Here is a 17,820-nt window from a genome sequence, read left to right on the forward strand (position 1 = left end):
TATATATATATATATATATATATATATATATATATATATATATATATATATATATATATATATATACACGTCTCTGTTTAATGTTTAGTTATTTATAATCCCACTTTATTGTTTTTACAAATAACTCAAGCAATGAACATACCTAATACTCTCTTATTTTTTGCACAACAACTGCCCTATGAGGTGGGTTGTGCTGGCCCAAAGTCATCTAGCCAGCTTTCATGCCTAAAGCGGAAGTAGAATTTATGATCTGATTTCTAGCCTCATACCTTAATCATTAAACCAAACAATTTTTCAATTTTTAAAATATTTTAGTGTGATCATTCAATTTAAAGTGCTCTTACTTTTTAAATTTGTTCATGTGTTTGATACATGCGATTTTATACAGTAAGACATCTTGTATACTTTTATTATAACTGTAAATTTTAATTCCTTTTAGCCATAGATGAGATCTTTATAGCCTTAGATAACATGAGTCCAGAGCAACATTTTTTCCTGTTTGAAGACATTAATATGTAGAGTTTCATTTGCTTCAGTTGCACTATTTGCTGCTCAGAAGTAATAGATCTGGATCAGTGGTGGGTTGCCCCCGGTTCGGACCGGTTCGCAAGAACCGGTAGTAAAACCGGTGGGAAGCTCTGCCCACCGACCTGGACGTCATCATAGGTGATCTGCGCATGTGCAGAAGAGCACGCGGGCGGGCACAATGCGAACCAGTAGTAAAGGTAAGTAGAACCCACCCCTGATCTGGATCACAATAGTTAGCTATAATTATCCATAATAATGTTAAGCAGTATTGACTCCAGTATGTATTTATTTAAAATCAGTGTTGGGCTGAACTACAAAAGAAATTCATATTTCATTTCTTATATAATTTATTAAAAATAAATAGCATATAAAAGATAGGGCATATGAAGATCAGAATCATTTTCTGCCTGTGTGATAGTGCTTGAATAAAATATTCCTCCTTCTCTACTATCAAGCTCACATCAGTCCTGATTCTTGCCTGAGCGAATAATAAATTGGGATGGGGAGTCATTGCAGCTGAGGTAGTATGAAACTATCCTTCCCGGTCATCAAGCAACAATTCTGTCATGCTTCCCCTGCGCCATTTGACATCCATGTCTTGGTCCAGCATGTAATAGAAATGTTAATAACTCTGATCCTGTCTGACAAGTGTTTCACATCTGTATGATGATCACTGTTCACTGAGAGCAACATATATGGAAAGCTCTCAGTCCCTACAATTTTATGTATTCATACATGGATGCTACTTCCACTCCATTTATGTGAATGAAAAATGTTTCCAGTGAAAACAATTTATTATAGATAAACTTCATCTACATAAGCTGCTGGACATCTAATTTATGTTCATAGCAACATCCTAGTCTCTTTTCACATGGAAATCTGTTGAGATGAAAGAAATATGTATAGGGCAGGAAAGGAGAAGTACAAAAAAGTATATTTCTTTCTCCTTGTCTTGCAATGATTCCTATCTTTTTAAACATTGCTATTAATTGGTAGCATTCTCCTCTTATAAAAATGTATTCTTCTCTTATAAAAATGTACAAACATACACTTTTTTATGATGTATGTATATTTTTGTATGATAACTAGAGAGCAGGAAATTAATCTACATCATAGTTTTAGGACATTATTAATTTGAGAATCCTATAATTTATAATGAAATGTGATTTTACTATAATTTATATCGGTTAAATTTTAATATTTCTGATTGGTGTCATTCTAAGGCTCTCAATTCAGATAAAGAACAGTCTGGCATCAACACTTGGAATTATTTATTGCTTTATCTTATTTAAAATAGTTGTTTTTTAGAAAAAAAACCTTTTTTTAAAAAAAAATCCAAAGTATTTTTTAAAAAACCAGTTACTAAAGCTTATTTAGAAAATATACTTAAAACATACATTAAAGCATTATAGAAAACATATCATGCTCTTCATCTTTATGACAGCATCTTCTTTTCTTCAGCAAATGATGGTTATTTTTCATCAAATACGATAAAGTAATTTTCAAGCATGGAATGATGGAGTGGGGAGAAATAAATAGAAATATTAGATGAATGCTTCACAACTGAGGTAATATACATGTCCAATTAGAATGGGACAGATGGGGGTTGGGGAGAGAATAAAATCTCAAAGCTGAGCATCCTGACTACATAGCAATTTTTTTTCATGCCATTCTATTTTAGCAGTGACTCTTTCTCTTACTGTATTTCACATATCTTTTAATAACCTTTTTGAATGAAAGTTTATAAAATAAAATTCAAGATTATTTTCTGTAAGCTGATGATGTATGTTCTTTTCCTGAAGTTATATTAGAAAATCAATATTTGTAAAATTGAAACAGTATAGGTTTATATTGATCTATGTGGCTAAATCAAAACTACGGGCTTTGTAGCAGCTTTCTCAGACAGCTACCTACCTACCAGTGGCAACTATCAATTTTAGCTTTCTACTGATAAATCAGCTTGAAAATTGGATGTCAGATTTTTTCAGTGAAGTAGTGATTTTTTGTATGCCCTTTAACCTTTTCTTATATATTAAATTGGTTTATAAGGCTAAGCTTACCTTCTGTAGCCAATTTGTTACAGAGAGAGAGAGGAGAGAGAGAGAGAGAAAGAAAAAGAAACTTTTGAATGGGAATATTTGCACAAATAAAGTTCTTGAAACAAATTTAATTTCCCATTTTATATTTGCTTGTTGACTTAATTATAAGTATTTTCTGATTTTCTTTCGAAAATGAACAATATTTTAGATAGATTTGCATTTGAGTACTGATATTTAAAATAAATTCTACCTTAATATGGCAGAAAGCATTGCTTTAATAAATGAGGACATCTTGATTTGTTTTTGTGATATTTAACAATTCTTCTAACTACTAGTTACAATTATGAAGTAAGAGTTAAATTCATATGTGTACTTCATCTCCATTTTTTAAAAAAATGAGGCAAATGGCTCTAAGTATCTTATGACTTAGAAACACAAATCTCTTCTGAGAGTAGTTGTATAGTATTTAACTGTACTCCAAATCATGTTAACTTAGAATATTGATTAAGAATTCTGATGGATAATTACTACTTGCTGGAGAAAAATATGGCATGTATTGATCTAGATGGAGGTATTTCCGTAAGTTTCGCTTGGTTAATAGTGTCATTTATAACAGTTGTTATAAATAGTAACATAGAGACACATTATAATTATTTTGTAATGAAATGAACTACTTTTATTCTTTTCTGAACCACCTTCAATCATATTTTGTTAAACTGAACAGCCTTCTTTCTGATAGAACAAGCTTCTTATTGCATTCCTGATCTATATAAATGTCTAGCCTCTTAAAATAGCAATGCATTTTCTTTCTTAACACTAAAATAAAACTTTCCTACTAGATTTATTGGCATAATCATTCAACTGCCTATCTTTTTTGTGAGAGTTGAAAGCAGCATACATAGTGCTGTGTCCAACAATAGTAACCTATGATATACTATAGATTAGATTAAGTAAAAATGAGGGGCTCAAAGACACAAGTGAGCTGCCATAGCAAATAACAGGATTGACTTAGATTCCATAGCCTTTATGAAAATAATATTGTCTTGCAACAATAACGTCAATAATGTTGCATTGTGAAATAATTCTTGTATTTCTTAAAGGTAAATATCAAGTCAAATCTATTATTGTCCTGTTAAAATTACTGAAGAATTGAGATAGTTCCATAGATTTGATTCTAAAAATTATGTTGGTATTTGTGAATCACTCTGTTCATATATCAGCACAGATTCCATACCAAGAAAGCATATATTTTATCACCAATTAGTCTCACTGTTAATTTTTTCTTAATGCTTGGAGCTATAGCTCTTTCTTCTGTTTTTAGCTGACTGAATAATACAGATGATATATTGTTTCTATGGTATTTATAGACTGGACTGTGACCTCCTGCTTTTCTGCTTATAGTCTAAATTTAGATAATTCAGCCATTTTCATAAATCATTCGTTCTTCTGTATAGTTCTTTGATCACAATTGGCATATTTTTCATCTTTCTACATTGTCTCTAGACTGTTTCATACTGTAAGAAGGCCTTCAGAGTTTAAAATGTTAAACACTATTTAATATACATAAGAAACAATGTGGAATATGTTGGTTTGTGCACATAGGTCATGTTATATGTCTCAGGAATGTTGAACATACATGTAAAATAAAAGTAAACAATTTCTGATATCAGAAGCTTTTGTTTAATTGCTAATGTTATGGTGTGTTAATTTGCTTCTGAAAGTGTAGTGGAAGGAAAGAGGTGAAGTATATGTTACCTACAGTAGAAAGTCACTTAATTTAAACAATGTTGGTAAAGATAAATTAAAATCACATGAAGAATGTAATTGATGATCTTGAGTATTATTGACCACAAGAGATAACAAAAGTAATTTTTCTGGAGATCTTGACATCAGGAGTGGTGTAACTGTTTTAAAAGTAGTATATTTTATCAAGTTTAACAATGCTAATGATGACACTTAAAAACAATGAGCATTAATCTGAAATCTATTGCACTTATCTATGCTTACTGAATTAATTATACTATGCAGTACTTTAAGATAAATGCCATAGCATTTGAGAAGGTAATAATTGTAAAAGCAAAGACTATGGGAAAAGAATAAATAATCTTTAGTTTTAGCAGAAAACAGTAAAAAAAAGTTTTAAAAGTAAAGTATATATTTGATTTATGCGCCTAGCACCATACAAGTGTACAGTACTAAAAGATAATACAGGCACCATGTGTGGAATAGAGGAAATTTATAAGCTTCCCTTGGTCAGATTTGTGATAGCTGGAGTAGGCTTGTTTCTTCTTTCAACACATCGTTACACATCTTTATATGAGGCACATTAATCAGCAGACAATCTGTGAAAGAATTTGATAAGATCATTACAAAACCACTGCATATAATAAGGTATCAAAAAATAGAAAATCTAAAGATCATATCAGTATAAAATAAAATGTAAGATAATTTCTGAACTTCTTAGGGGTGGTGTTAGGATATTCATATATATGTTCTTTTTTCTTTTCCTAGTTTTAGTGTTTTACTTATCTAAACTCAACATTACCTTTGCTGAAATTATGAAATTAGTAGGTAAATAATTATTTGAAGCTATAAAATTCTGTTTCTGATTTTAAACTATAATATTTCATTTCAATGTAATTGTGAGCAATATTAAGCAAAATTAGTTGAAACAAACCTACTGTATTTAACAAGCAGTGGATCCATTTGTAAATGAGACCACTTTATTTTGTTCTAATCCAATAAACCACTATTATACCCATTTTAAATTATCCCACTGTTACATTCTTGATGAAGATAATAAATGCCTATAATCAAAGGAAGGACCATTTAAAATAGGAAATACTATTTTCCAACAAACACATTGTTATTCTCCAACCTTCCGAGTATTAAACTGCAACCTAAGCCACTAGCTACATTCACTAATACAACTTCCTCAAATAAAAGTTTAGTAGCTGAGGTCAATGAATATATTGTAAGGACTAGCATATTAAGTGTCTCCCCTTTAAAGCTTTGTATACAGTAGGAAAATTAAATAGATAATAACACTAGCTTATGACTGAAAGCAAAATCTATGTAACGAATTCACAACATTATAATTTAGTTAGAATGTTGATATTATTTTATAACAAAGTGAAAAATTAAAAAAACTTTTACTGAGCTGCACATACACTGCTGAACTTTATAGAATATAAAAAACTAATATTACATTTAGAGGAACAACCAATCATTTCCAGAGATCATGTAAATAACTGTAGGCTGATAAAATTACGGGAAATGACTATACATGATCAGAATGACTTTCATCTGCCTTTTGTTAGGGCAGGCATTGATTTCACTTTTCAGCTGTGAACAGCAAGAGGCCAGCTGTGGCCAAGAAGGCAGCAAGCAGTGAACTAATGTTAGATTGAGCTCTCAGAAAATGCAGCCCTGAAATCACTGGAAGGAAGAGGGAGGGAGGGAGGGAGAGAGAGAGAGACAGAGGGAGAGAGAAGAAAAAGAAAGAGAAAGAGAAAGAGAGAAAAGCCCACGAGTTACAACTGTTTAAAATTATATCCAATGGATTTAATTTAAGGCAAATTAAACTCTTGTACTGTGGTAAAAAAAAATAAATTTAAAAAAAAAACACAAACCAGCTTGGCCAAATATAATTATATTTAATTATCTAATATGCAGAAACAACTATGTTTTATTATTTCTTTTTGCAAGTTGTGGACCTTGGCTGGGTTCAAAATCTAAGCAGGGTCAGGCTTGGGTAATACTTGAATGGGAGACCTTTAGGAAATGTCAAAGTCTTAAACTACATTGGAAAGCTTTTTAAAGACTCCTGAAAGGCAGTGGTAAACTCAGCTGTATTTCTGCCAAGAAGATTATATAGACATGTCTACAAAGTTACCAGGAATCGAGCACAATCTTAAGGGGATATTCACCATTTCTTACTAGTCCCATATATAGCAAATCTGCATTTTAATAGTTTTACAGACTAATCAGTAAAATTAATATTAATCTAAACTCTTTACAGTTGTCCTAAAACTGAATGGCAGATATATTTTTAAACAGTATTACATGAAAAAAATAATTATTCATGGTCCATGATAACGTACTGCTGAACAAATATGAATCCATAACTGAGATACTGATAAGCCTTTAACTACAGTATTTGAATTGCTATATAGCAATGTATAGAATATCAATATGGGTTCATTTTTCTTTTTATACATATTTGTATTATCTACTTAAACATTAAGTAAAGATTTTTTTCTTTTAAATTTCCTTGGAAGGAACAGCTGACTCTGGAGAAGGAAAGAAAGGGTTAGAAAGCCTACCCACAAATTCTAATTGTAGAGTGAAATCTTCCACAATTCAGGAAGAAATTTAACCCATCAAGATTAGTGAGCAACCAGACAAGAACTGTTTGTTTTTGTTTTACATGTGCTCAAGGCAAATGACCAGTTTTCTTTAAAGCTATTTTTCTATAAGAGTAACACCCATCCTGTTTTTTCTTTGCTGTTACAATTCCTTATGTAATTACCCACATAGTTGCCTTCTAGATCAACAAAATACAGAAATGCGTAGTACACAAAAGTAACAAGAAGGGATAAGCTAAAGAAATTGGTGATAGAGGATAAAGAAAAAAACAAAAACAAATCTGACTAAATCTATTTAGATCATTAATGCTATTCACAAATCATCTCTACTGCATCCTTGCAAACCATCCTTGGTCCACTGGATGGTTACATTGATTCATTCAACCCATTTCTTTAAGTTTTTCCTCTCTCCAGCTCCATCCAACCAGATCTGTCATGGTTTCCCCCTTCCTTTTAACCAAGTTACTTTTCCTCCATACTGCATAATTATGATGTGGTCTAATCCTCATTCAGTCTCTTAACATACTTCTTTCATATTGGTTATTTATATTTGCATTAAATCACTTTCGCCCATTTTTGTACTATCTCTTATTTTTTTAACCACACCTTTTCTTAAGTGCCACATTTCCATTTGTAGGGTGTGTCAATTTTTTCAACTTTCAATTTCCAAAAGTGTTTGCTCAAAAGTTGTGACATCCCTGTAAAAATATTTTGGTTACTTTAATGCAATTTAGATGTTCTTGGTAAGTAACTACATAAATACCATAACTTTTTAACATTTTGTTTGTTTCATTTCATTGCAGTCAGCTTCTTTCCCCCCCCCTCTAAAATAACCAGCTCCCACATAACAAAATTCACAGATGCACTGTCTTATACCTGCCTTATACATTTTTCAAGATTATTTTTTCCTTTAAAGTAATTCACCATTATTTATTATCTATTGCCAGCATTTGCATGGCTGAAAAATTACTCATCATGTTCTTGTCCCTAAATATTTTGCTGAAATACACAAATTAATTTGCTTGCTGTAGGCTTTTTGAGGGGCGGGAGGGGGCACATAATACTGTTCTAACTTATTCTTCACCTCACTTTCTCTATCAGTCAAATGCACTTTAGTTTTATCTAATAGATCTACACTTTTATTATATCATATAATTTATCTAATGTTTCCTGCAGATTTAGATTGTCTTCCAGAAATATAGTATCTCTCTGTTAAAAAATAAATTGCTACAATTAATAAACATTGTGTATTTTTACTAATGTTTATTAATTGTAGCAACATTATGTACTCTCACTAAGGGACGTGTTGGCTCAGTGGCTAAGACATCGAAAGGTTTGCAGTTCATTGGTTCAAATCCCTAGTGCCACGTAACAGGGTGAGCTCCTGTTACTTGTCCCAGCTTTTGCCAACCTAGCAGTTCGAAAGCACGTAAAAAATGCAAGTAGACAAACTACCTACCTTTGGTGGGAAGGTAACAGCATTCCGTGTGCCTTTGGCGTTTAGTCATGCCGGCCACATGACCACAGAAGACATCTTCGGATAGCGCTGGCTCTTCGGCTTTGAAACAGAGATGAGCACCGCCCCTAGAGTCGGGAATGACTAGCACATATGTGCAAGGGGAACCTTTATATTTACTTTTACTCTTACTAAAGGAAATACTTTATCACACATTTTTTGTCTTACTCCGTAGTCAGTATTTATTTGTTTGTTTGCATTTATTTATATCAATTAATATGGCTACCTATCCTGCTCCTTATAGCTAAAAGAAATTAAAATACAATATAAACACCATGTACATTTAAATAAAAATTAAAGTATATAATTCCCAGCTAACTAACACTAAGTAGCTGCCAAAAATACAATTTGCTAATAACAGGCTTGATTACTTTTCTGGCCTCCCTGCCAGAGAATCTCTCCTAATGGGACAGGTAGAGATGATGGGAATAAAGCAGTCCCTAATCCATGTTATATAGGGTAGGCAATGGCAAACCACTTCTAAAATCCTGATTCATATGTATTAGGGGAAATTGCAATAGAGATAATAGCAGACCAAATATATTGTATGAGACCATTTAGTTGAAATTGTATATAAAATAATTTGAGAACATACAAATTTTATGTAGTCTTATAACAATTGAACTCATAGTTGGAAAAATGTGAAATTAGGAAAGTTTGTTCCATTTAAACAATTTGTCTAACTTATATGCCAAGTATACATTACTTCAAATTACAAAGAAATTTAAAATACTAATGTGGGTTTGAGTTCTTACATTGTCATCCCTCTTTCCTTTTCCTTTTTTTCATTTTATAGTAGGCTGACCTTTTCTTAGTAGTTAATCTATGAAATTTGTGGTCATGGCAAAATTGTGGATGATTTTGGTGTGTTTCTATTTCATATTCATCACAACCGACAGTTGTGTCCAATATTAATTCTCTCTTCACCAAGAAGAAACATTTTGAATTCAATCATTTCCCTATACATCTGTTAGCAATATTTTCTTTTCTGATGTTTTCCTTCCATAGAAGAAGATTTATCTGTGCTCAAGGGTCCCCCCCCCTTTATGGCAAAGTTCAATGTTCATCTTTTGAACAGTGGCAGTTTCAGCAGTGTTGCCTCTTTAAATTTCCTTAATGTTAACATTTAAGGTAATTTTAACAGCTTCCAGTAGTTACATTTCCTTAGAGAAATAAATTGTTAAAAGGATCATCTTACAGTGGCACTGACTATGAACTTTGTTACTTAACATAGAAAATTCTAATTATATATTTTTTTCTATTATGCAATTAATTACAATAATTCTACATAGTTTTATATTTAAATTGTGTTAGGCAGGAACCTTTTTTCACATATATAACTTTAGTACTGCAATTCCTAATTTATTTATTTATTTCAATCTGATTCCCCATTTCAGGATATAAAGTTGCATTATCTACTATTTTCTATTTCATTCATTTTACAAAATAGGAAGATTGGAACTGTTGAGTGTTATTCTAACAGAAAAATGGGGAATTTTTAATTTCCTGGTTCTGAAATCAATGGATTCACAGTGGTTTAGATTCTCTATTGAGTATCCAGAGGCTTAATCATTCTTAGTGATGTAAAATTAATATCATGTATCAGCATAGCAGATTTTTATCAAAGTTTTTATAAATAACTATGGTTGCAACAACATTTAACAAGGAAGATTGTTGGCATTACAATAATGTATGTTGATTTCTACAGCCTGAGGTGCCAGATGTAGAATAAAGCAATTTTGTGTGCAATCTAATTTTGTTTTGGGGAAAGTGGAGTAAATAAGATTAATAAGACCCTCAAGGTTCATTGGTTTTGAGGTAACTTTTTAGTGCCAGGAAAGTAAGAGGTAGAATATTCAGAAATGGGAGAAGGGAATGAGAGGAATGGGGAAGAGAGTGGGAAGCTAGAAGATACATTTTTCATGAAGAAGCTGAGAATGCATGAAAGGAAAATGAGATAAAAGACATTAAGGTGGATAATTGGAACTGAAGAGAGAAGGAAAGAAATGAAAAGAGGGCAATCTGAATGTTGGAAAAGTGAGAAGAAACAAGAAAAACAAATGGTGAGCTAGAATTGTCAGAGCATGCAACATATTGGAAAACTAGAGAAAGAGATTTATTTATTTTTATAACCTGACCACATTCTTCTCAAAGGTTTTTCTTTCTTTTTCTTTTTTGGTAATGTTGTTAGCAAGGAAGGAAAGGCATAGCAATTCATCACTGTTGCTGATTGGGGAAGGGAAATCGTGACTGCCATTACTGTTTGGAAACAGGATGGCTTTACAAAGGAAGAAGATGAAGAATTGGTTCAGAATGTGACCAAGCAAGCTTGGGATTGTTTCAGAGCTGCCCTTTCCTAAATGGCTAGTTCCAGTTTGTAGGACAAGTCAGATGGTAGATATGATAGCACCCGTCAGATACTTAAAGGATATTTTATAGAAAAATGTTAAGACTTGTTGGTCTTGTTCTTGTGTATAGGACATGTAATAATAGATTTAAACTTTGGGAGGCAAATTCTGACTGAATGTTAAAAACTTTCTAAAAGTAAGAATAGCCCAACAAACCAAAGTGTGCTTTCTCTTGTTAGATAATTCAAGCTGGGGCAGATAGTCACTTTTCTGGAATGTTTTATAAGTAGGCCTAGCTTACTATTGAATTTATGAAGTCACTGAAAAAAGGAGATTTATGACCAGTCCTCAAGTTTAAACCTTCACAGCGTTCCCGCCTGCAGTCACATGATCACAAATAAGGCACTTGGCAACCACATTTACAATGGTCACTGTGTTTTATAATCACATGATCAATATTTGAGACGTTCATAGACAGCTTCCAACAAGCAAAGTCAATCGGAAAGCTGGCAGGAAGTCATAAGTTATGGTCACATGACTTCATATTTAATGACTGTGGGAGATTTGCTTAATGACCAGGGTCAGAACTTAGCATGTATAAGTTAAGTGCTGTCACGTTATATTTCGCTTTATGATTAGCATTGCTAATCAACAGCGTTGCTAGTCCTATTTGTAGTCAGTAAATAAAAACTATTTCTATTTTAATTCCTGCAATTAGACTCAGTGGCCTAAGTACCTCTACTAATTCTATGTTTGTACGATAACAGCTAATATCTTATTATATATTAATATAATAATATAATAATATAATATAATATATAATATATAATTAAAACAGGCCTATCAGGAGCAATGAGAGAGAAGCCAGTTTTTCTTAAGAATATAGACTTATTCATAAAAGTATTATCTTTCAGCACTCGTGATTACTTTTATGGAGAAAATTTAGGAATCCAATTGAAAGACTTTCATAGAGCAGAATTAACCTGTTGAGGTACTTCATTTATTATCAATACAAAAAGAATGTTAAGAATTAAATAATTGTAAGTATGGTATTAGCTGATAAGACTGGATAGGTTTTCTAAAGGAATATTAAGCCCTCATGCTTCAGGGCATAAGACAACTGCTAACTGATGGAAGTTAAGTGCAGCCCTATCCCTGGTGTGACATTTATTGCATAAATGTCAGCCATAAAGTTTTTTGCACCTTCTTTGGAAACATTTAGGACTTGCCTGTTCTCAGGTTTATACAGCTGAAACAGTTGTCTCTATCGCACTTAAAGAAATAGTTCCTTTATAAGCTACTAGGTCTAATATTTCATTATTAGAAGAACCATACATTACTATTTGTAATTTGATATAATGCTAATATTTGCACAAAGGAAAAATGACTGAACTAGAATTTCCTCAAATGGGACTTCCAAATTTTCTCAGTTCCACATTAATACCTCTAAAATCTCTGCCAACAACAGAAAGTTTCTTGTTCTCTTTTAGTTTACTTTATTGTCATTGCACCTCATACAACAAAATTAAATGCCATCTTCAGTGTACATCATACATAAGAAAATTATAAAAATAAAACAAAAACACACATCCTTCACATTCTATACAATTGAATTGAAAACCCACTTGAAATTGAAATAATGATACTGCATTAATATTACACTATACAGTAGAATTCAATATAGTCACTGCTCTGGGATAGAAGCTGTTTTTCAGCCTATTTATCCTTGTTTTTATTGTCCTGTACAATCTGCCAGATGCTAATAGTTCAAAAAAAGGGTTCCCAGGATGAGATGGATCTTTAAGAATGTTTTAAACTTTCTTAAGGCAGTGGAAGCTATAAAGCTCTTCCAAGGAGAAAGGGCAATCAATGACCCTCTGAGCAATGATGTTAACCCTCTGGAACGCTGTCCTATCTGCCACTGTGCAATTGTCAAACCATACACAGCAGGGGTGGGTTCTACTTACCTTTACTACCGGTTTGCAATGGGGCCGTACGCGCGCTTCACTCGTGCATACGTGCTTATGTGCATGCTTCTGTGCAAGCGCAGAAGCTTCCTGATGACGTCGGGATTGGTGGGTGGAGCCTCCCACCAGTTTTACTACCAGTTCTATAGAACCAGTCCGAACCGGGGGCAACCCACCACTGATACACAGGTGCAGTAAGTTAAAATACTCTCTATGGCACTGCAGTAAAAGGTCACCAGCAGTTTTTCATTCAGTTGTTGTTTCCTGAGAAGTCCCAGATAGTATTTATTTATTTATTTATTTATTAAATTTTTATACCGCCCCCTCTCCCGAAGGACTCGGGGCGGTGAACAGCCAAAATTAAAAACACACAATACAAATATTAAAATAGATTAAAACGAAATTAAATTATCTTTGGCTTCTCCAATTTAAAACCCCATTGCCCATAAAATTCCCCAATTAAAAGATTTTTAACCCAGCCCGGCTTGCTGAAATAAAAAAGTCTTCAGGGCCCGGCGGAAGGTCCGGAGGTCCAGGATTAGTCGTATCCTTGGGGTAGCTCATTCCAGAGGGCAGGTGCCCCCATAGAGAAGGCTCTTCCTCGGGGGGTCACCAGCCGACATTGCCTGACAGATGGCACCCTGAGGAGGCCCTCTCTGTGGGAGCGTGTTGGCCAGTGGGAGGTTATCGGAGGCAGAAGGTGGTCTCGTAAGTAACCGGGTCCTAAGCCATGGAGCGCTTTGAAGATGAGAACCAACACCTTGAAGCACACTCGGAAGACCACCGGAAGGCAATGCAGCTCGCGCAGGAGAGGTGTCACATGGGAGCGCCATGTCGCCCCCATAAGTACCCGCGCGGCCGCATTCTGCACCAGTTGGAGCCTCCGAGTGCTCCTCAAGTGGAGCCCCATGTAGAGAGCATTGCAGTAGTCCAGGTGGGAAGTGACGAGGGCATGAGTGACCGTGCATAAGGAGTCCCAATCCAGAAAGGGGCGCAACTGGCGTATCAGGTGAACCTGATAGAAAGCCCCCCTGGGCACGGCCGTCATATGCTCTTCTAAAGACAGCCGTGTGTCCAGGAGAACACCCAAGTTACGCGCCCTCTCCGTGGGGGTCAATCTCTCCCCCCAATAGTCAGCGATGGCACCAGCTGACTATATCGGGACGCTGGCAGCCACAGCCACTCAGTCTTGGAGGGATTGAGTCGGAGCCTGTTCCTCCCCATCCAGAACCGCACGGCCTCCAGGCACCGGGACATCACTTCAAGAGCATCGTTGGGGTGGTCTGGGGTGGAGATGTACAGCTGGGTGTCATCAGAGTACAGATGGCACTGCACCCCAAAACCACGGATGATCTCGCCCAGCGGCTTCACATTAATGTTGAACAGGAGAGGCGAGAGGACCGACCCTTGTGGCACCACACAAACCAAGTGCCTTGAGGTCGACCTCTGCCCTCCAGCCAACACAGACTGCGACCGGTCTGAGAGATAGGAGGAGAACCACCATAAGACAGTGCCTCCCACTCCCAACCCTTTCAACCGGCGCAGCATGATACCATGGTCGATGGTATAATCTCTGCTGGGCCCTTTTGACCAATGTTGCAATGTGAGCACCCCAGGTCAGGTCCTCTTTTATGATAACACCCAACACATACACATACATCCGATGCAACCACTATTGCATCATTTGCAAATTTAATAATAGTATTTTTTTATTGTTTTATTTATAACACAACACAATATAACAAACACAAAACACACACATATATATTCTCTTTTGACAACTGTTACATAATGGTCATCTTCTAATATTTACATTTTCCCCCCAATTCCCTTTATCAATTTTAATAATAGTATTATTGGCATGAGTGGGAATACAGTCATGTACATAAAGAGTATAGAGTAAGGGACTCAACAGACAACCGTGTGGTGTACCAGGGTTAAGAATAAGGGCGAGCAGGTATGATAACCTAATCTGACCCTCTGAGAGTAGCCAGACAGGAAATCCATAGTTCGAAGGCAGATTGAATAAGAAAGCCCAAGGTCCTTAAGTTTAGACACTAGTTCTCTTGCTTACAAGTAAGTATATATGTCATGTAACAAACAATTAAGGAAAAAGGTTATTTATTAAATCTGAGGACACATGAACATATAGCAGAATGTTCACAACAATTAAGGTATATGAATAAAATTACATAAAGTCTAAGGAGCGGGGTGATTTTGATATAAGAAAGATGGGAAATTTCACCCATATCCATCTGGATATTCAACTCCCAGACCATTTGCTTAAATTCTGCTAGGGTTTTATCAGGACATAGCACAAGTAAAAGTGGTTATAACAAACAATGTATACAGTATCTGATTTTGGTCAATTAAATTGATTTTGGTCAATTTTGGTCACTTTTGCAGTGAATTTAATCTATTATTAAGGTAAAATGAACCATAGATATCCCCTAAAGGATTTCCTTTGCCTAAGGTCTTATGTGTTACGTTGCACAAATCTCAAAAGAGATGCAGTTCAACTCTAATCGTGTTAGCCCATTACAAGCTTAATGGAGGAATGTTTATTATTGTTTTTAGAAATTTAGATTTTATGGACTATAAAATTCCTGTAGATACAAGAATTTAATTCTTGTGTATTCTTTTGGACACACAACTGGGTTTCATAGAGCAACATACCTATAACTTTGGCCTTAAATAACCTAATACAGATAGGACAAGATTTCCAAATCTATTAGAATAGTCATGCTTTGGTTCCATCTTTAAAATGATGTCATTTTGTGGAATTTCAGAGACCAAGCTTCTCTATATTATCCTTGTTGTGTGAAATAGATCCCTATGAAGGCTGGGTGGCCCTGTTTCTATTGTCATCCAAGTAAGTCTTAAAAACACAGTTTTCAAAAATTCCTTGGGCAGGTTGACTCTACATTGTTATAGGAATATTTTTTCTTGCTGTTCTTGGTTCTCCCTTCCCCAGTATAGTAACATAGAACTCTATACTATTTTAGACAGCTTTTAATCTCACTAAGCAGATCAAATAATATTATTATTACTGTACTTTTATTATGGAGATGCAATTGCTCAGTGGTTAAAAATGCTGAGCTTATCAGCTGGAAAGCTGGGTTCAACATCTGAGTGCTGCACATTGGGGAACTCCTGTTCCTTGCTCCAGCTCATCCCCACCTAGCAGTTTGAAAGCATGCAAATGCAAGTAGATCAATAGGTACAACTTTGGTGGGAAGGTAACAGTGTTCCATGCAGGTTTGGCATATAGCCATGCTGGCCACATGACCAGAGGACAATGCTGGCTCCCTTAGCCAAGAAACAGAGATGAGTACTGCACCCTAGAGTTGGACATAACTGAACAGGGAAATATTTCCTTCTACCTTTACTTTCATTACATATTTGTAAATTCCTAGAGTGTGACTTGAGAGATGGTATATAAATTTCATAAATACTTAAATAAATGATTTGGTTAAATTGAAAAAAAAATGGATTATGACATTTTGTTTCATAATTTTGAAATGTTTTAATAATTTTGAAAAGGTATTGAGAAACTTACATTTATTTATATTATTTAAATATAACATCTCACACAAGGGGCTTTGTAAGCATCTTACAAGCGTTAAGAAAAATCCACAAAATATTATTTATTCATAACATTGTTTTCATACCTGGAAATATGTACATTTTATTGGCTATCTCTCTTGTCTTATGTAAGTCAATGTACCAGTTCCATCATGCTGAGTATCAATTTGCATTAATTATCACTTTTAGAAATACAGTGAATAATCATGCGGGACAGAAGGTGCATACAGTGTACCAGGAAATTACTCTGTTTTGTCTGCCATGTTAGTCATGCAATATCTGAGTTTGATATGGGTTTATATTCAGGAATTGGCATTGTCTTGTTTTCTGCATATGTTATATTTAATATAAACTTTGTGTTTATTTTAAATGCCAATATCATCTATCTCCCTCCCCCCCAATAATGACAGACTCTGTAAATGCAGTCCACTCATATAAGCACCTGTATACATGACACTCAGTTTATTTTCAAGGATAATTGGGGGAGATGAACCTGCAATAAGCTGCAATTCTCAAGCCATGAAACTTTATACTAAATTCTCAGTATCAAAATCGTTCACCCTAAATTTTAACTTCGACCAGAATTTTAACTTGCCCTTGAAGCTGGTCAAAATGCTTCATAAAAATATGTTCATTGAAGTGTTCATTAAAAGAACCAAATATTATGCAAAACAATTGCAATGAAGCTTTGGATAGGTACCTTTCTTTCTTTACTGGGTATCTGTCCTGTATGAATGTTACAGATGAGTATGTGAAGAAAACAGCTTCATTCCAAGAAAGAAAGGAAGGAAGGAAGGAAGGAAGGAAGGAAGGAAGGAAGGAAGGAAGGAAGGAAGGAAGGAAGGAAGGAAGGACCTGGTAAAGAAAAACACAAGAATCAATATTAGAACATTGTAAAGATGCTGAACATAAAATCAGACAAGAAAAGACTTTGAAGACATCTCTCAAGTGGGTTTGCTGAAGATTCCTACTTGGCAAAAGAGACAGTTTATTGTATTTTACAATACAATAGTTTAGTTTTTATAAGGCCACCTAATAAGTTTAATTTATTTTAATTTAGTTTAGTTATGGGCTGTGAATATATATTGAGGAAACTGGACTGGAAAAAGATGGTTTTAAACATGGAGAAAGAAACATTAATAAACTGTGCTATATTGATGATACTACTTTGTTAGCTGACATGCTATAGTGAAGAAAGTCAAGGAGCACAGTGAAAAAAATTAAATATAAAGACCAAACTAATAACAACACTTACAACAACCAGCCTTAAAACTGACAATGAAGATATTGCAATGAAACTTTTTTTCTGCCTTTTAGGATTAACCATCAACAGTAATGGAACAAGCAGCCCAAAAGTTGAGGGTGCTTTATCACTGGAGGCTTTTAAGAAGAAACTGGACAGCCACTTGTCTGGAATGGCATAGGGTCCCCCTCCTTAAGTAGAGGGTTGGACTAGAAGACCATCAAGGT

At 34.5% G+C, this 17,820-nt stretch overlaps 1 protein-coding gene and 1 long non-coding RNA gene across 5 annotated transcripts in view; one reads left to right on the plus strand and one right to left on the minus strand.

Annotated features, from left to right (window-relative positions):
* The window catches only part of NBEA (neurobeachin), a 365,883-nt gene that overhangs the window by 182,139 nt on the left and 165,924 nt on the right, over positions 1–17,820 (plus strand). The gene's annotated exons all lie outside the window — the stretch shown is intronic.
* On the minus strand, positions 1,785–17,205 carry LOC148113308 (uncharacterized). Its single transcript, XR_015734398.1, has 2 exons — positions 17,051–17,205; positions 1,785–4,909 (listed from the first exon to the last, which is right to left on the minus strand). It is a non-coding gene; the product is annotated as an uncharacterized LOC148113308 (long non-coding RNA).

The sequence above is a fragment of the Pantherophis guttatus genome, chromosome 5, assembly GCF_059756535.1.
Source record: "Pantherophis guttatus breed Tessera chromosome 5, ASM5975653v1, whole genome shotgun sequence".
In the NCBI taxonomy this organism is placed as follows: Eukaryota; Metazoa; Chordata; class Lepidosauria; order Squamata; family Colubridae; genus Pantherophis; species Pantherophis guttatus.